The sequence below is a fragment of the Corvus kubaryi genome, unplaced genomic scaffold (assembly GCF_017639235.1).
Source record: "Corvus kubaryi isolate FWS band 111438036 unplaced genomic scaffold, C.kubaryi_AGA036_p1.0 37396, whole genome shotgun sequence".
Classification (NCBI taxonomy): Eukaryota; Metazoa; Chordata; class Aves; order Passeriformes; family Corvidae; genus Corvus; species Corvus kubaryi.
Window position 1 is genome coordinate 21556594 of NW_024581135.1, and position 20544 is coordinate 21577137.

Here is a 20544-nt window from a genome sequence, read left to right on the forward strand (position 1 = left end):
TGCTGTTCCTATCACCGGCAATTTCCATTTGGTCCAATCTGGAAAACATCCTGAGTAATACAAGGATGAATTTTTCTGTTAAGTATTTCCAACACTCCCTTTTGGCAGGAAAAAAATGTCAAAAGTCACTTGGAAAAGAAAGGTACAGCTAAGAGACGTTTCAATTATTTCATAAATAAGCTGCCAAAATGCAAAGAACAAAATCCAGGCAATACTAATATTCTTCATATTTATACCATTATAAGCCAAGCCGAGATCTAAGTATTGACCAAACACAATTACACTTTGTTTCATTTACTAGAACAGAGCTACAATAAAAATTTTACTCAAAATAGCTTTGTAAAGCCAATTTTACATAAATCCTTTCATCTACTTTTGCAGCAGGACTTGATATTTATGCAGTATAGACATTTATGGAATATAGTGAGATAACACTGAATCGGAGGCTTCAGATTATACACCTGGGCCTTTAGCTGAATGCTCAGTGATATTGGGACCATGAAATTTGCACATATGCATCTGAGTACACAGCACACATCTGCAGCACATGATGCCAATTTAAACACCTACAGTAAGGGCACACAGTTAAGTTGTCTATATCTAATCCAAGGTTTCATCGTTCAGTTGGAAGCCCTATAAGTAAAGATACCTTCTGAAGATTTCATTTATGAAATAGGCTGCTCTACTTGTTTTGGCAATTATCTAATAGATGGCAAGGTACCAGTTCTTCATCAGCCTGCGGTTTTTCCAAACTCAAAGCAATTCTAATGTTACATGAAAGACAATGCAGGAATTTAAATTCCCTGAGTTACCTGGAGAGGCACTAAAATTTGTGTGTGTTTAATAATGTGGGGAAAAGAGAGAGGGAAACTATTTTTATGTTCTTGTCAAAGTTTGAGACTTGGAAAGGTTTCTATCTTAGTAAGGAATTAAAAAACAATGCAATCATTTTGTTGTTAGAAGTGCAAATTTTAGCAGATTCTATATTTGGCTTCAGGTATCCTGGATTTCTTTTAAAAGTTAATTTTAGAATTTTTTATTCATGAAATTTAAATTTTGTGCCAAATTCACCTTTGATCTCGGGGGGGAAAAAAGGTTTTGATAAACTGATGGTTTTAATTAGAAAATATTTTCAATAAAAATGTCCTCAAACACTGTAACTGCCAATCAATAACTTTGGTATCCAAACTACATTTTCCAACTTAGGCACCTAAATCCAGTTGCTAGATGCTTATGTTTTCCAAGCTTCCCATATGTATTGACATGGCACTGTTGAGAGCCCGGGGCTCTCTGACTGATGCTGACTGCCCCGATTATCCTCTGGTCCCACGAGGGACACGAGCGAATGGGTGCTGCTCCAGCTAAGACTGGCAGGACACAGAGGCAGACAAGCAAGGGGGCACACAGTCCTGTAAAGGGCTCTAGTTCAAAGCATGGCACAAATCAAATGAAAAGCAATCAAGGACAACAAATTGAAAACACCCTTCTGCTTTCCTACCCATCTCCAGTTACAGAAGTTTTTGCTCCAATTTATCTCTCTTTGGAAACAACTTTTTACAGCTGCACATGGCAAGTACTTAGCTAGTGAGCAAAGAGGAGAAGCTGGAAAGAATGATTTTTTTGGCAGAATCCATTAATAACAGGCAAGGCAAAGTCTTTCACAGCTCAGGACACAAACTAGTTGATTTTCCCCTACACAAAGAGGAGGCATGTCCTGCACTGCCTTCCTGAGAGGGAAAACAGCACAGTTCCATTGCCTACTGCAGCTACCCAGGCTGGAAACATACAGCACCCCTCCACTTAATAGTTATGAAACTGGTTCAGTCAACACACATTAAAAGAGAGTGTTTGCTCAAGTCATGGTGAGTAAAAACCAAGAGCTTCCATTCAGTTATCTGCATTTTATCTCAAATATTTTTATCTCTTAACTGTTTTCTATGACCTTCAACAACCAAATATTTCCATGCAGCAAGTGTAACCAAATGCAGTGTGCCAGGTGGGTGCCTGCCCTGGAGGGCATGGCTTTACCAGGGGGCTCAGGCCACTGTAGTGACATCCCACGTGAGGCCACATCTAGTGACTGCATGGGTCAGACCCAGGCAGACGTGCCAGGAAGGTGAATATGCCAAGAGGGACAAATCCACATCTTGCCTGAACTCGGTAGGAGCCGCAAGCCATTGCTTGAGAAGAGACAGGGTGCCTCACCCAGCTGCTCCAGGGTCAGCAGCGGCTCCTGGCTCTTGCCAGTGTTTTGGAAACAGCGCCCAGTCAGCTCGGCACTTCTGTGTTAGCTGCAGCTCTGAGGCAGCCTGCCACACAGGTAGTGCAGGAACTCACTGGGACCCAGAGAACAGCCGGGTTTGGAGGCTGTTGGCCTCCATTCAAGATAGCAGGTCTAGCTGAGCTCCTGCTGGTATTCCAAATGCAGGTTTATTGCATAAAAGTAGTAGTTTAGTGTAGTTCAAGCTAAAAAAATATATGTATGACATACCACTGCCATGAAAACATACCCACAAAACCAAAAGCAGCCACATAACATCATTCAGCACTTGCATTTCCTCTTTAGAACATTCAAAAAATCATCTTACTCCACAGGACTGCTCCAATTTGTCCTTGCTAGTGCCAGTCTACCAGCAGTTCAGAGGAGAAAACAAATTGGTCCCTGCAGGCTGTAGTGCTTAGTGCACATGCCCTGAAACAGCAAGTACTGGAGGGTGGCAACCCATTTCCCCTTAAATGTATTTGTAGAGTCGCTGTCACAGTTGTTGAACCCTAGCTAAAGTTATCATCACATCTGCTGAATCCTGCAAATACAGCCAAAACCCTGGTCAAACTGGCTGAACAATTTGGTTAGCTTGCAGGGGTAAAACCAAACTTTATTTTAAGTAAATTTGAAGGCTAGGTTTAGCATATGGCAGACTGACATATAACTCCTAACATCTTTGCTTTCAAAACCAGAATTTGTAATTAGATGGAGAGCTAAGAGCCACTTCAAATCTGAGACCACAGGCTCCCAGATAAAAAGAAAATTTTTTCAAAACTCAGAGAGCTGTAGTATCTGGATCAAACTCACAGCTGAAAGGAAGCTTTGTATTGGTTTTATCAGGTCATAAGACATTATTACTCTCATGAAGTCTACTTTCTCTTTTAGACTGCCGCCCTGATGACTGGCAGTCCTCAAAAAATGATGGTGCAGGGATCATTGTTTCCTTTCACATCTGCCAAGGCCCTTGTGAGCAGGCAGGCTCACAGGAGGCTGGGTCACAGGGAGTGCCGGTGCAGGCACCACCACACAGAGAAAAAGCCCTGCTTCTGCGCAGAAAGGGTACAGCTGCTGCGTGAACAAAGCCTGAACTCTGCAGCCAAATGCTTCTTCAGATGAGCCTTGATCCATCAAAACTTGCAATTAGGGAATGCTGTTCAATGCAGACCAAGCTGGTTTTGCACAGCCAGCACGAATTTGAAGTTTGCCATTAGTACCAGACTTTTGAGAACTGTGATACAAATGAGCAGTTTTCTGGCTTCCCACAACTGTTCACCTGAGAAAGCAGCAGGGCCTGCCTTTTCAGGTCTCCCTCTTATGCCAGGAGCAGACCTGGTCCTTACCTTGCCAGCTGCTAATGATAACTCAATGCTTTCGCACAGTGCAGAGTATAATGCACTCATTTATCTGTTTGCTTCCAAGAGAAAAATCAGAAACAGCATTTTCCATTCCCTCCCTGCAAAGTGGAGTACGAAATATACTGTACCATCCATATGGAAACGTTTATTGCCTTTAAAACAACTATTCAGCTTTCATCAATAACCAGAAAAATTCAACGTCACTGTCAACAAGGAGAACGAAATACAGAACAACAGGAAGCAGGGCTGGAAGAAGGCATCTACTCTTGCCCTGAGTCACTATGGATTATATCATTCCTGGCAGTATTCAGCTCTTTTTTCTCTAAAAATCTCCACTGATGGAAATCCTGCAATACCCTCAGTCATCTGTCTTGTTATCCTAACAGCTAATGAAGCTTTTCCCAGTACTTTATTTAGACCTCCATTTGCTGTGATTTCATTTACTATGTTTCATACTATTTACAAGTGATGCATTGAAGAATTAACTCCTCTCTTTTTCATGACATGAAAACCGGTTACATGTCTCTTTGAACTTCTCCTCTTTAGGCTAAGCAATCATATTTCCTCCAGTCTTTCCTCACAGGTGGTATTTGTGCTGTCATCATTACTGCTGCTCCTGGGACCTTCCATAATCCCATATCATATGTAAAATGGGTGAGACTGACACAATGCACCATCTTTATCTCAGTATTGCATTGTAAGTTTATAAATGTCAGTTTAAAAATACTCGTGTTATCCTTATCTGCATGTCTCCCTTCTTCGAACAGGCCATCCCTCCCTACCCAAACAGGTATGTTTGACTACTGACCACACAGTAGTTCCATCTTTTTTGGTCCTGTGGAACAACTCTCCAAATAATAGTCTTTGCACCAACCCTCACCCAGCAGCAGTCCATCATGCCTGATAAGAGTTATGGATCCATGAATGAAGTGAGACATTTGTCTGCTCCTGGGGCTAGCTTTTCCCTCTCACATCTCCCAAGCCTGGCACTCAGATTTCTCCAGACTGTGGTTTCCAAACAAGTGCACTGCTGAAACTACACCAAAGCATCAACCCGCATGGACCAGCTATAGACTTTACATAGAAGAAACCCTGAATGGTTTTGTGCTCATGCCTACAGAGAACCAAAATCCCAAACACCTCTGGGACCCTCCCAGCATCAGTTTCTACCTGGCCCACTAATCTTAAAGAAGCCACAGCTGGAGCTTACAACACAGAGCATTTGAGATAGGAAATACTTGATCTGCTGCACTGCACCTGCTCTAGATCAGTACATTGCAGCCTATCTACAGCACATGCTTTCTGATGGAGCTCCTGCTGCAACAACAACAACCACCACCTAAAAATTAAATGAAAAAATAAAATTTAAAGAAAAGTAAAATCACTGTTCCTTCTTTCTTATTAACCACGTGTCTCAGTGAACCTTTTCATACTATACCTGTTCATCAGCACCAAACTGTAAACATTGCAGGCTTCACTGAGCAGTTTTCAAGTGTAATGTTATCTGCTCTAAGTCAGGACAACCACAGATTCATCGTTCCTGATCATAACATACCTTAGGTCTCCTGGCCTACTTGCCAAGCCTTAGATCCCTTCACTGTTAGCCTTGTACTACTGGAATGGAAAAAAAACCAAACAGAAAATAACCCACTGCACATGTTAAAAGCTTATGGATTTGGCATAAAATATGATGTGACCTAAGGCACCTAAATCTGACATGAGGAAAGGTGTGGCACATCAGAGCATGCCCATAAAAATCTGACATGAGGAAAGGTGTGGCACATCGGAGCACGCCCATAAACTGGCACTGCCATTAATCCTGCCCTGGAGAAGAATGACTCCTGTATTGTCACACTGAAACCTAAGACATTCCAACGCTTACAGACCAGGAAGGACACCAGAGACACTTCTGTGCTGCTGCTCACACCATGACTCCCACGCACTCCCATCCCTCAGTGCAAACCCCACAGGCTCTTACCTGGTCACCAGCAGGAGATGCTTGCATAGAAAAGGAAGTCTGGTCAATTCAGTCCAGAATACACTTTCTGAAGTTAATTAAATTGCAATAACATTTCCCAGGTTGCACAATCCTGCAAGGAAGAACGAAAAAGAACTATTAACTGTGAACTGTTGGGGATCACAGAGCCTGAGCATGTGTCTATCATGTATTTCCTTGCATAAGTAGAAATTCTGCATGAGAAAGTGGCAGCGTACTGTAAAGAAGAGTCCCCCTCCTTCTATAGAGGAATCGGAACAGGAAAACACACTGGCTGGGCTCTCCATATCACTCCCTGAGGCCAAAGGATCCAGTTTGTTCTCAAACAAATTTAAGACAATTCTTCCAACTTCAGCATAGAGTACATAGTAAAAGTCAATATAAATGGTGGAAGGAAAACAGAAAGGCATAAAAAGCCATGGATGTGATGGTAAGACTGAACAGAGTTATCCACTACAACAGCTGCTCCCTCGTAAGAGACATGGTTCAACAACTAGCTTTGTAATAAGGAGGTTTCTATAGTTTAGGCTAGAGACAAATGCATGCAAAAGCTGAAACAAATGTGTGGGGGGAAGAAAAGGGGAGGGAACAGCCTGGAAGATGTGACAAATGTGCTGCAAATAATGTCCCAGCAAAAAATACACTTGTCCATTTAGTATTAGAACAAAATAAAACCTTTAAAAATCCAGTAATTTAAAAATAAAATGTAAGAACGGTAGGCATTTAGCATTCTACAGATTTACTTCTGTTTAGAAATCAGTCTCAAGACCCCAGTCCCTCACAGTCATGCAACCTTTGCATACACCATGTGGTGAAATGAGACCCACGAGGGGACTCTGCTATAAACTCTCTGAAGCTGGCCTATGCAGTTCAGGTTTGCATTAGCTGGTGTTGCACATCTTAACTCCTACTTTTTCCCTTGCAGAGAGTAGAATAACCCTGTGCTATGGATCCAAGTGCACAGTGGACACAAGTCCAACAGTGCAATGCAACTGAGTAGTTCTTGGGGAAAAAAACCAGCCAGTGATTAAGGTGACATTGAGTGGTTTGTTCTATTTATTTGCAGAATTAAAGGTCCTTTAATTATGAAGCTCCCTCAAATCAATAAACTTCTATATTAACACTGCTGAAGGGAAAGAAACAATTAAAAAAATCATACAGAAAAATGAATTTTTCTTCCATGATATATATGCATGAATACATGTACACAGTCTCTCTTCCTTCTGAAGTGCAGGAGAAGAAAAGCCTTTTCTTCCTGAGCACAGAATTTGTCCCCATCTGGTTCCATTTTTAATTTCTCTTTTTGGTTTCCCTCTTTCTCATTCCAATGCATATTTAAGTCATTTTTGTTTAGTCTGTACTGTGTAGTCCCTTTCCTCTTTTTGCAGATTTCCTTTTTAATCTGAGGGAGAAACATTCTTTCTCTGGTTTTTGTAATACAAGCTGCTGGAAAGGGCCCATTCAGAAATCCCCCCCCCTTCAACAACTCTCCTGCTCTTTCAATCCTGGTTGCCTATGTTCACTCCTGGTAGCAAAGTAGAAGTGTTAGGGTTTATTTATTTAGGAAAGTATATCAGTTTATTTTTTAATTCCATTTCAAATACCTGGTACAAGCCACTGCGTGGAGGAACAAATATATTATTTACGAGCCATTATATTTAGCTTAAAACAACTCCTAATCTATTTGAGATGAGCCGCTATAAGACAGGATTAGGCTGAAATGAAAATGTCTGCAGTGGGATTTTACTAAATTGCTTTTAAATCACATTCCTAGTTAAACAGTGATCCAGTGAAGGCTATAAACCCTAATACATCAGAAAGGCTGACTTGGGGCAAAACTTCAGCTCTCTGAAAACTTGCTGGTTTTACAGAAGCAGAGGAGCCCAGCTAAGGCCAAAGCCTTCTCCGCATATAAAACCCTGAAGCTCGAAATACGAGAGCAAAGCTGTGCAAGGCTGAGCCACAGAGCTGTTTAACTGCCCAGACACAGGGCCCTGCTATTCCCAGCTTGCCAAGACCCTCCAAGCCCTGCAGCAGGGCCAGGTGCAGCATCCAACTCCACGTGCAGGAGGTGATGGCAGCCTGGTCTGCCATGAGCCACTGTGTTGATCTTATGCAGATGTTTCTACACGGCAATCAGGATGAATGCACTAGGTGGCATGAGGAGGGTGAAAGAGCTGTGCAACTTAGTCTGGTTTTCTACATGATCAGGGAAATATTTTTAAAACTATTTGGAAAGAAGTATGGGCAGATTTAGGACTACTTGCCTGCTGCTCAAATGTCCGATTTTAATGCCTGGCACGGCCTTGTTACAGCCCTGTCAACCCCAGCAGCTGCATTTCGTGCTAGATTGCTGCCACTATCCTTGTCCAAGCTCCTCTGCCTCACAAGCTGTGACCCTGGGCAAGCAGGAGGGTTCTCTGTGCAGAGCCAGCACCTAGGCCTCCAGCCACCACTGCTGGAGATGGCTGTGGGGCCATCACCTCCTCTTCCCCATGCTGTCCCAGCAGCACGTGGATCACACGCTGAGATTTAATTTTAGTTCAGATTCTGTGCACTTACTACTATATTATACATTTTATCATCCTGAACGTTGTTTTCTTTGTAACTTTCACTCCAACTTTGCATTTAAGATTTGTAATTAATCACAACTGTCTAGTATTTAAAAGTAACAAATATATTTTTGTGCAGGAGTACAAAACATACATCCCATTAAAGAGTCTCCCTCTGAGAGCTCCCAAATTCTCCAGCACCAACCCAGCTTCATTTCATTCCTGATGCAATGTGCTCCCAAGTCAACACCCCCCAGCACAGAAAAGCTGAGATGCAATTTCTCAACAGAAATCAACAGGAATGAGAGAACACCTTAACAAGAAATTACACCAGTAAAATCAAAGAGAAAAGCTATATACTTGGTACAGCCAAAACAAACTAAGTGAAGTTTTCACTACATTAAATGATTTTAACCTGTGCTTGGAAAAGTGCTGTCTGGTATTTATTAACACTGAACACTTCTATTAAAAATCCAGACCTTTAACTTATTTTATGAAAGTCTTAACAAGATGGAGAAGATGTCATTCACACTTCTAATGTGACTCAGGCCCACACTGCTGTTGTACTGCAAGGCAGGCTCCAAGCTTCTCACAAACCAAACTAACTTGCAGATGAGCTTCCTATTTTTGCCCTGTAGAGTTCTGCTCTGAAATCCCATGCTACTAACTACCTGCTGCCACAGCTGCCATATAGACCACTCCTTATCCACTGCTGCAAAAAATCACTGAAAATACATGTGCAAAACCCCTGTAGGACAGCTAAAGAGATGTTTTGAGAGAACTAACCTGTGCTATTTGAATCTGTTGGAGGTCCCCCAGTTCTGAACTTCCTCAGCAGCTTCAGTCTCGTTTCCTGTAGAGGAACATGTGACACACACTTCCTCCCCGCACCTTGCTAGACTCACTTTGCTTATGTTTTAACATAGATGAAACAACTAACTGTCCCTCACAACGTGTTAAAGAAATTTCTGATCTAATGTTGAACCACTGACATTTCTGCATAGCCAGAAATCCCTCCTCTACTGCCTTCTGAGTCACTCCATGATTCAATGGACCTTTTTGTACTATTTCTTTATATTAATACCAAATGCTGAATGTGATTCTGTCACAGTATGCTCCGTGTCCCTCCCTCCCTTATTTTAAAGGGGAAACAAATGCAGTAGTGGAGAATGTAATTACACTGCAGGCATGGGAAATTTCAGTTCAAGGACATTTGTTTATCAAATGTTCAGAGTAGTAATGAATTGATGAATTCAAACAGATGCAGTCATCAGAAATACTTTCATTTGAATACAGCAAACAGAAGTTCCAGTCCTATGAAAAGTAGTCTATGTCTTCAGAAGAGTAGAGATTTTATCAGTTGTAGCAGTGTGCATCCACATATTGTTATCTAGCACTGGGCAAACAGGCCTGAACATATATCACAAAAGGAAGGACAGTAAAGTCCTGGATTAGAGCAGTATGTTTACAGGACTAGTCAATAGGTGGTGCTTTATCAGTATTTATTTTTTTTTAAAGACACATAAATTTTGGAAAGGCAATCTAACCCTAAGAGCATCACCAGAAGAATACTGACATAGCCCAGAGATAAAGTTTGAGGACTATCACATCAGAGTAGAGACAGAATGGTCACACCAGACTCAGCAAAGAGATACTGCTCTGCTGGAAGATGCTCCTTGTGGAAAATGCTAAACACTCTTCAATCAAGCTAATGGAGGGGGTAAAGATAAAAGCCACACTCCTTTATTTAGTGAGAGCTGAAATAACAACAGACCTGTGCCTGGAGGACTGATCAGCCTGGCAAGGCCTGCATGAATGCGGTGGGTTACAAACCCAGAGGGGTTACCTTACAGACTGACTGCAAACATCTGTGCTGGGGCACAGATTTGCTTTAGCTGTACCTAAGTGTGAATGTGAAAACCTTTAAGGCAGGAAGAGAGTGAACGGCCAGTGATGCTGCAAATTTGCGATGCAAAGCTTTTGGCAGCAGCACTCATTCATGGCTGTCCTGCCACCACCATTCAGTTCTCCCGCTGTACCCCACAGCTGCCTCAGGTGTGTTGGCATAGTGGTTCCACAGCCTGTGCCATGGACCACACTGAGGAGCTGATCTAGTGGTTGAAAGCTCATTAGGTTTTTTTTCCCCCCTTTTTCTCAGGCAAAACCAGACAAGTGCTAGCAGGAAGCTGGCTCTGCCACTACCCAGGCTGTCACACAAAACCATGGCTACGGTGAGAGATCCAGAGCAAGCCAATGGGAGCTGCTTCTTTGCCCATGGGTGGATGAATTCCATGCAATTTCTACATAAATTAAGAAGTTTTCACTAAAATGTCATCTTTAAAATTAAACTGTGCCAGATGAAGCCATCAAAGTTGGGAGCAGCCTCCTGGTGACCACCAGCCAGGGATTACATTCCCACCTCCTGCCTCAGGGCTTCTTACCACCGCTCACTAGTTCATTACCATCAAATACGCCAAACTAGCTCAAATAATTTTTATCGGGGGTTAAAATAACTGGAAACAGAGTAATAATGGTTTTGAAAATCCCTCCTACCCACAGAGATGTGAGAGCAGTGACCTCTGGCAAAAAGGCAGCAACACACAGGATTTACAGAGAAGCAGCTAAGTATTAAACAAATTCCCCCCAGCTAATAAAAGACGTAAGTGTTTTATGTGTAAACATGCACAGGACACCCATGCAAAAGGAAATACATGCATGACTGAAAAAACCCACAACGAACTAGCCCATAAAATGGATGCTTTTGCATGAGACTCGCACACACCCCCTACTTGTGCACGCACCTCTGAGCTCCTGCAGCTGTAGTAGGAAAGCATGTGCAAACACATGTCTGCAGATGCACCTGCTCTGCCCCCGCTGAAGGTTTTGGGCCAAATGGCCATGGTATTATTTACACTGGAAGACACTTGAGAGCACCGTGAGGCTCATGCAGCTTAAGCATTTTCCCCTCGGTAAGCGTGCAGAGACATGATATGCCAGACCCCGAGCTTCAGAGGCGCTGAGGGGAAGTTGAAGAGTTCAGGAAGTGGCCATGCTTGCTCTCAGCACACTGCCTCTTTGTCCTCCCCCAGCTGCTCCCCCAGGAGCTTTCAGACAGCCTGGATCCCTCACAAGAGATGGGTTATTTCTCTCCATTTTAACAAGGGGCTACATTTACAAAGTCACTTTTAATGTGTCAACCTCTCTGTGAGGATCTAGTCACACATAATGGACTGTGCCAGAGCTGTGCTTGGAGTTGCTGGTGGGGCAAATGTACTTTCATATCCCCCTCAGACATTTGGGGTTGTTCAAGATGGGAGGAATTTGCTCACCCAGCAGGTAATTCGCAGCAGCCTCCCAGCCACTTTTAATCCGCGCCCAAAGAAAACAGCCTCCCAGGGTGCTGCTCCAGCCAAGCTCCGAGCCTCGGCGCGCCCTTCAGCGGGGCCATGGAGAGGCACGGCAGGGACAGCAAAGGCAGCTGTGTGACACCGCGGGACCCACCGTGCCCAGAGCTCTCGCACAGCGGGCTTTGCTGAGTCACCACTGACACCAGAGCATTTGTCAACTCTGACTGTGGACCACTAAGACAAGAAGAGAAACATCTAAAGCCTGATAAATTCCATCCCCTGTAAACAAACCATTTATTTCTCCATCCTTGTCACAGATGAGAAATCTGTTGGCTGGCATCTTTCAGAGGAACAAAGCTCCAACAGGGATTTTTGGCAGTCATCTTGTGCAAGCAAACCACTCGCAACTAATGCTATGTCTCGGCTTACGCGCATATATATATATATATAAAAAAAAATATATATATATATAAATATATGTATATATACACACACAAGACAAAACCATCTCTTTAGCTTCTGAGTGGAAAGCATACCTGAAGCTCTCCTTTATGTACACCTGGGTACTTAATGGAGACGTGTGTTAGTAACCCTGCAGATGGCACAAGTTGTTTTTAAAACCATAAATTGACTTCCCCTCAACTTGCCATGGGATCAAACGGTATTTGATTTAAGAATAAAGGACCACCCCAGCAGTGAGAACAAGCTGCACAGTGGCCTGACAGATAAGGTACAGAGGGATGTTAATAGACACTGATGTAAAGCTACTTACACAAATGATTTCCTCGTCCTGTGCTACAGGGATAAGAATGCAATCATGGGCTCTGAGGTTTTTGTTTTAGAAATTTGCACTATCTACACATCTGAGTATACTGGACACAATGATCCAGACTAACAGAGCATGCTGAAACCCAGCATTCAAAACCCACACATACTTTTTGCCTTATAAAAATGGGCCATATTTATTCATGATATGAAAACCCACCCCATTCACCAATATGGCTATGACTATACACACACACACACACACACAGAGAGAACAGTGGATATGGTGGGGACTGTTTTCTATCTGGTACCTGTCACCAGCAAATTTGAGCAATTAGCATCTTAGTGCTTGGGCAAAATGATCTGTACTGCCCCGACTCTGAGCAGGCACAACACAGGCAAGTGCAAGAGTAAACCATCGTGTGGAACTGTGAACGTGCAACTGCAAATAAACCAACCATGCCCAGATCTGTCAGCCAAATCACCAGAGCCAAGCACTAATACAGAGGTGTTCAAACTTCAAAGCAGGAGCACAGTCGGCAAGAGTTTGTTGAAAGAATTACAACCAGAAACTGGGACTTCTCAGTAGCATATAATCCCTGCTGTTTCCATTTCCTCTTTCTCATTATCGGCACAGACGGGGGCTGAAGATTAGTAAACAGTGGGTGTTTGGGGTGAATTAGAGCATGTGTGATGTAGAGCTAGGTATCCTGGTGGCATCTGTGTGACTTCGGAGAGATGTAAATATTTAATGTCGCCCACTACATTTCTTCAAAATGATAAAATATTAACACATTCCTTGGGGGTGGGAGAATCATACCAGATAAAACAGGGAATCTATTTTGTCCTTCATCCAGGATGTGGACAAAATCTGATCATCAAAAATGTTCTGGCAGATTCCCACTTTCTAGTCATGTCTCTATGGAAAATGAAGAGTTTTTACACTGTTCCAGTCCTGTCTGAAAACAGTGAACCCCCTCCTCACAAACTCAACAACTTCTGGGCCAAAGCCCTTTACACAGCTATGTGCATATGAGATTACATTTTCAGCTAGCACTCTTGGGTTTAGCCACAGGCTATCCTTTCAGAGGACAGCCACATAAATAAAAGCCATTCATAAGAAAACGTACTTTTGCCTAGAAATGCCTATGTATTTCTTGAGTAAAAACTGCTGAACTGACAAACCTCGCTCTCAAAGTTACTTGTCCTCCCTGCTCCTTTAGCATTGACATTAACAGACTCTTGAAGAGGAGTTCTGCAGTGCATAGGTATTATTTCATACATATATATAATTATATATATTTCTAAAATGAGAACTCTGCATTGGAAGTCCCTTCATATCATTATACATACTTCTAATAACCTTAGTATGTTCTCAGGAACCAAAAAGGAAGTTTTAATAAAAGTAAGAGTGCTGGTTGTGGCTTCCAATACTTATTTTCACATAAAACCTGATTTCTTAGTTTGTAGCTTTTTTATTCAATAATCCTGGGACACAGTTTCTCTTTGACCTATCAAAGAATATGGACTTACTCAGCAGGTCAGCCAAGAGAAAAACAATCCATGCTATCTTTCCAAAGGGTATTTCAACACTCTTTGTCCAGTAAAATCTGTGTGGCTGTTTTTCTAGAGCAGTGTTCGCTATACTTTTCCAATCACATGTCTAGGCTTCAAGTACCTTTTCTCAATACATGAGAATTGCTATGATGGCAAAGTTATTTATTATTGAGAAACTTGTCTTCAGCTATTCACAGGAGTCAGAAAATTTTCAAAGTATTCAACTGAATATTTGATGACGTATTTTTATATACTTGGTTATTTCAGTAGAAAACATCAACAGTTTTAAAAAGATCACACTTGAATCTGAGTAATATTTTATATTCAAACTTCCCATTAACATTTGTGTACATATATGTACATGGATACATGCAAATAAAGCTAAACAAACCTACATCTTAGAAGTCGTGATTTGCCAGAACATCATACATTTTAAAGCCACACAACAATATTCATTAGTAAGAGCAATTTTTCATCTGACACAGGCCATATAATTTCAAGCTGTTACTGATGCTTAGTTTATTTCCACTTTACATTCTAAATCTCCTAGCCAAAGCTCACACCCTTCTAATTTTTCTTTAAAGGGAAAGCAAGTCCCAATCTTTGGGAACTTTAGTCCATTTCTTGCATTCTTCCCATGGGTGATATATTCCACATCAGGAATAACTGGAAGCCAAATATAGCCACAGATGGGAGCCTATGCATAGCTGCTGGGTGATTACAAAATAGAATCAGCTTCTCTGCTTTATAATGGATGAAATTTTATTCTTTGCTTAGCTACAAGTGCCAGCAATCCCATACTCATCTGAACTATATCCAAGTAAGGTAAGCAAGACCAGGTCATGCACAAGATCAGATCATGTGGTTTTGTTTCATTGATATTTATCAACAATTATATTCTCCCAAAAATAAACAGGAGAAAGGGAGGCTCAGTATATGAATATGTATATACACCACATACCATGTTATCATTTAATTATCTGTGCAATTACTATGAATTAGGAGAGTTTGCCACTATGATTTCAGAGAGCAGTAGTTAAAAAAGTGACAGAGAGTCCATGAAAAGCATCCAGATTAACAGCCTTGGAGACTAACATTCTCTCTTTCCTTAGACAGTGAAAAAACCTCAGCCCTGTTGTGAAACCCTACATCCTGCCTGCATGTGAGGTATCGCCACATGGGACACATCCAAGCGAGACTGCTCACACCACTATGCCCACCTTGGGCCCTGGTCCAAGAGGATCACTCATGAGCCATCAGAAGCAGCCCAATTCCTTGTTGACAATCTGACTACTTCATGATGGCTTTCAGCATGAAAATCATGCAATGCCATTTTGAGCAGGAACTTTTGTCTTGCAGACCTGGAGTTACCAACTCATTGCACGTAGACTACGCTAGATCTGGCAGAAAGCAATGTTTAGCCACAGCTCACCTGGCTTAGGGAGTAAACTGCTGATTTAGAATAAAATGCCCTGTACTGCCATTCACCAAAACCTGGTTTCATCAGCTGCTGAAACTGAGTCAGTTGTCAGGAGACTGCACTCACAAGACAAAGTAACACCTCTACCTCAAAAGGGTATGGGAACAGCCCACTGTACCCACAGCCAGACCAATAAAAGGAGCTGGACTTCTGATGCAGATTCTGATGGGAACTGACAGTCAGGATAACCCAAATATGCAGGTGGAGCTTGAAAGCAGAGGCAGTAATATGATATTCTGGCTCAAAACAGCTTGGCACCTGGTCTCCCTCATTAGCAGAAGTTCAACACACAACTATCACTGAAGATGTAATCATCTGTCTGCATCCCACTCTACATGTGTTTTGTTTCTTTTCTCTCCCACTAGGAAAAGACCAAGTACACAGCAGAGAACTGAAAAATTAAATTTACAGCTAAGTTTATGGCTTATGGCTCCAAGGGCATTACCTATGCTTAACAGAAACCCCAGACTGTGTACTTTGAAGCATGGCTGCCTGAAAGAGTGCTGCTAACAGAGCAGCAATACCTTACAGTCCAATTTCTAGACTATATCAGCAAAGCTGGCTGGCTTTCCTGAGAGGCTACACCACAGCAGTGACTTAAGAGAACAGCACAGAGTAAAGCAGCAAAGACCTCCTAAAAACCCTCCTGCTTGGCCTGAAAACGTAGAGCTGCCCCAGAGTAAGTGGGACACTACAGCATGGGTCCCTTCTGGTAGGAAAGATTAGTCATGGGCATTTTGGTAGAGCCCAATGGTTCCAGTTGGTCTGTGGGCCAAGTCCCAGCAGACCCAGCACAGTTCCTTACGGAGGATGAATTGTGAGCTGATACTCCTGGCTCTTGTCAGCAATGCCTCAAAGCATCCCCAGGCACTGTGGGAGTCTGAAGGTGTTTCTTCACCTGCTGCCAGTCAGCAGGGGCTCGGCTGCACCAGCTGTGATACAGGCTATATATACCTACTTGAGGTTTTGTGATGGTACTAGTTTGGATTTAAGTGAACTTAGTGACATATTTAACTTCGGGCTTTTTGCTGGTAAATGGGACAAGGACTGTTCTATCAACCTCAAATGCCAAAGCCAGCACTTTGCATCACTTTGGGAAATTCTGATTTTGAAGACCCTTGGTTGTCCCTAAGGCTATATCCATAATTATACCCTTAAGAACAATTTAAAAGTTCTCTTTTACACTTGTCCTATACCAGACATTATTCCTTAGAGGCAGGGTCTGAAATCCTGAACTGATGCACATTAGAGGAAATGACAGTGATACCAGGGGTCACATGTTCCACTGAGAAATTAAGAAACCAGAACCTGCACATGCCAGATTTTAATACAGAAACTTTAAGCTGCAATTTTTGCCAATGTCACTTGACAGAACTCAGGTTTATGCACCAAACAAGCCTGTAGATAATCTGGGCTTTTTCCTCCCCAGCACAATCACATAACAGTGACCCTGCAAAACTTAAAAGCAAAGATGTCAAGGGCACTGGAGCTCTAGAGCAGAAGAAAGAGTGATCCTGCCTTGAGAATGGTGATTTCCAAAAACAACCAGCAGTGTCTACCAGACAAGAGAGGGAGCAACTCCAGAAGCCTAAGAGAAAACAGCTCAGAGGAAAGTCCTGGAAAATGCTGTCCTGACCTTGTCTGGGGCAATCCTGCTCCACTGGTGTCATCTCAGCACTGATTTTCCAAAGCAACCTCACATCAAGGGTACAACCGGACCCAGGTTACACCTATCAACGCTACTGCTAGTTCAGAGTGATTTTTTTGTTTATCTTTGTTCCCACTTCCTAGGGCACAAAGCCTTGCCTCATTAAGAAATGGCAGTGCAGTTTTGGTTTTTTTGGGGTTTTTTTTGTTTTTGTTTTTTTTTTTTTTTTTTTACTTTCCTTCTTGCAAGTTTTTCCATTCTATTTTCATTTGCTTCTATCCACATCTCACGGTGGATGGCCTGGAGCAAAGGCCTTGGAAGCTGTAAATGCTGTGGTATTAGATATCATGTGGTATAATTACTATGGTTTCTTTAGTGCCTCCTCAGTCTGATCAATTAGTGAGTGGATGGTGAACAAACATTTTTTGAGAAGTAGAAAAGCTTTCAAATAAAAAAGAGCAGTCATAAACCATTATTACTATAAACTCCATTATTCCTCCTAAGAGGAAACTTTCTTGAGGAACTTCAAGTAACACAAAACAGAAGACAACAATGACAATTCTTTCCCTTGGAAACACAAAATCCCTCAGTGTTCTCATTTAAGTACTGCACATGGTGACATCCAACTGGGTTTTACCCTGCAATTCACTCGCATTATCAGGGATGTTCTGCTAAACAACTGGCACATTTTAGATTAATAAAGAGGGAACTTGTCCAGTCATCTCAACCTGTTTGTCAGTTATGGAACACTTCATTTTCTAGTTCCCTATAGTAGCTCAAGTTAATTTGTCTTCCTCTTGACATCAGTCAGCATGCACACTTTCTTTAAGGACGCACAAACAAAAAAAAAAGGAAAAGCTATAATAAAACTTACAGACACTGATCCTGCAGAGAGCTGCTAGGAAAAGGATAACCACTAAATGAGAAAATAAATATTGCTCTAGTTCCACCTAAGGATACAAGTAAGTGCAAGTATGCAGCAACTCCTCAGAGTTTCACTTTGAAAAGCATTATCCAGTTTTGTTTTAATTTCAAATGAGATAAGAACATGAGTTGTTCATTGACACCCAAGGGACACTGGTCAATTCAATTAAGAATAATCTATTTCAAGTAAATTGTGCCAAGAAGCAATTATTTGGCACCTCACTAAGTCACCTTTTAAGATCAAATGAGGAACTTTTATTTGAAAATACAGTAGGAAGTTCCAAGTGATAATTATTTGTCACTTGTTTCTGCCTACTACTAAAACAAAGTTTTGGGGCTGCCTGCTGCCATTTGAGAGTTTCAGATTCCAAGATGCCATCAGGACTACAGATTGGAAAAGCCGTACTTTTAAGAAATATCTTTTTCTGTTTCAAAGTAGTCTTAGTCTGGAGTGGTTTAAAATGTAACCTGCAGACATACACAATGATCTACCAGTAGGTGTTGCCTGTGTGCCTCAGTTGAATGGCATTCTCTCTAAAACTGAAATAGTCACACATGGATACCTTCTTTACTACCACATTGCTAGCATTTGATTTTTCATTTCATCCCATTGTAATAGAATATGTATTCTACAGGGCACTGCTCAAATGCATTCCCTATCTCAGCAGTCTTAAAATCAAAGACAAGGCATACGGTCATATGAAATACACAAAGGAACATCTGACCAAACAGAGATCCATATAAAGACAGTCTATTTGAGTCATGCAAGCTCACTTACGGTGAGCAAGTGGCTTCTTTACTTACAACACACACAACACAGCAGCCTTTATGGTTTACATTTAATACTTCCTTTAAAAACTGTCTTCAGTAACTTCAAATGTGAAAATAACAGTGAAAATTCTCTATTTTGCATTTCCATGCCAGAAAAACAGTTTTGGGAATATGTTAGGTAAAGTAGGTCAGTCAGTGCTGGGTAACCAGGGCATAAGGAGAGCAATGACTGATGTGATGGTAATCATGATGGAGGACTGATGAGTTGGGGTAAATTGAACAGCGATCTGTAGAGCTCAGTACTACATGACTGATGCTGTCCATGTTTGCCAAACTGCAAATCAAATTGAACCAAAAGAGCATTGATGTAGTATCCTTTCATTATTAGCTGAGGAAGCTTTCCTCAGGTAGGAGGCAAGGGGGGGAATAAGCAATCCTCCCTTCCCCTCACCACCAAATACGTTTTATCCTCTATGTCTTTCTGCTCAACAGCTACCGAGCTGGTGCTAGTTACAGTTACCATCCTGTTCAGACTCCTAAAAAAGGAAGGTTCCTGATTCACGCCACGCTTGCAGCTCTAAAGTGCTACTTCAACTGGAGCTGCAATCTGCCTCCAAGCACCTACAGCTTTCCTCAGGGACCAAGGCAATTTGAGGACAGCTAAAGGTCCCACCATTTTCAGAGCCTGCTGGTGAGGCAAGCTAATGAAGCACTGACTGTTGTGCCCAGCAGAAACACCACTAATCTGGGGAAGCACCCTCACTTAACTGTTCATATCACTGCTTTAAAAATGGCAGGGAAAAAAAAGGGGAGGGGGGGAAGGGGAAGTAAAAAAAAGAAAAAATATACAAGGGTTGGGGGAGAAAAGGGAGCTCACCTAAACTTCTCTTTCAGTTCTTGAAAGAGGGGATGGCGCTTAGTTCTGAGCCACAGTGTGCATGGACTGGTCTAGAGGGACACTATCTGCTGAAACTAATTTTACCTTCTTAATTTCCAAGAACAAGTATTGTAAGGATCATATTTTGGTAACATTGTACTCACCTTTTCAGAGTCTTTCTTGCCTGTGGAGATTTTTAAACCAGCAAAAGAAAAGATGAAAAAAACCCCTGAAAATAAAGCCAGAGTCTGGACCAGAAAATTCATTACATATTTTGTGACTTAAAGTCAGAACCACAGGAGATTAAGTTCTCTGTAACCTCAGGTTCAGTGGGAAGAAATGCCCCCTGCTAACCAAATCCTGCAATGTGCTGAGCCAGTATCATAAACCTGGGGGCAGAGGCTGGACCTGCCAGCCTTGTGCTGCTGCTGCCAACACACATGTGCACTGCAGGTATTTCCCTTGCTAAGACATTCCAAGTTCTCAGCTCTATATGTGTCCCCATTGTAAAGATGCCTTTTCTAACGCTTAAAAGAGACTGCTGTACTCAGCCATATCACTAAGCATGGCTAATTTGGGATACATTTGAGAGCACTCACACTTGCCTTGCTTCCACAGCAGCCACACATAGTGGCCATGCCCATCTTCCAAGCAAAGCTGCCCAGACAAAACAGGTTTATGTAGCTGGCAGGCTCAGCTGTTGCAGGGCATTACTCAGACACACAGCTCTCTTCACAGACCACCAAGGCACATGTCTAACTGGACAGCAGGTTGTGGCAACAATAAAATAACGCATTGTCCTACTTGATTTCTATTACTTAAAGGATTTCCCAACTTGCCATGCTTGCTGATGCCCTCTTAACATTTAGGGATTTGTGTCAACTGAACTACACAACTCATCTGTTGTTGAGAATAAGCAATGGATAGATCTGCAGAATGATGCAAGGCTCCACTGACTTTTAGTTATGCTTATGCAACTCCACAGTTCCACAGCTGCTAATAATTA

At 42.1% G+C, this 20544-nt stretch overlaps 1 protein-coding gene across 1 annotated transcript in view; it reads right to left on the reverse strand.

The window, feature by feature from the left end:
* The window catches only part of WIPF1 (WAS/WASL interacting protein family member 1), a 56478-nt gene that overhangs the window by 30136 nt on the left and 5798 nt on the right, over nt 1-20544 (reverse strand). The window contains exon 3 of the mRNA XM_042040547.1: nt 5600-5711. The gene's annotated coding sequence lies outside the window, so the exon portion shown is untranslated. The remainder of the gene's footprint in view (nt 1-5599; nt 5712-20544) is intronic.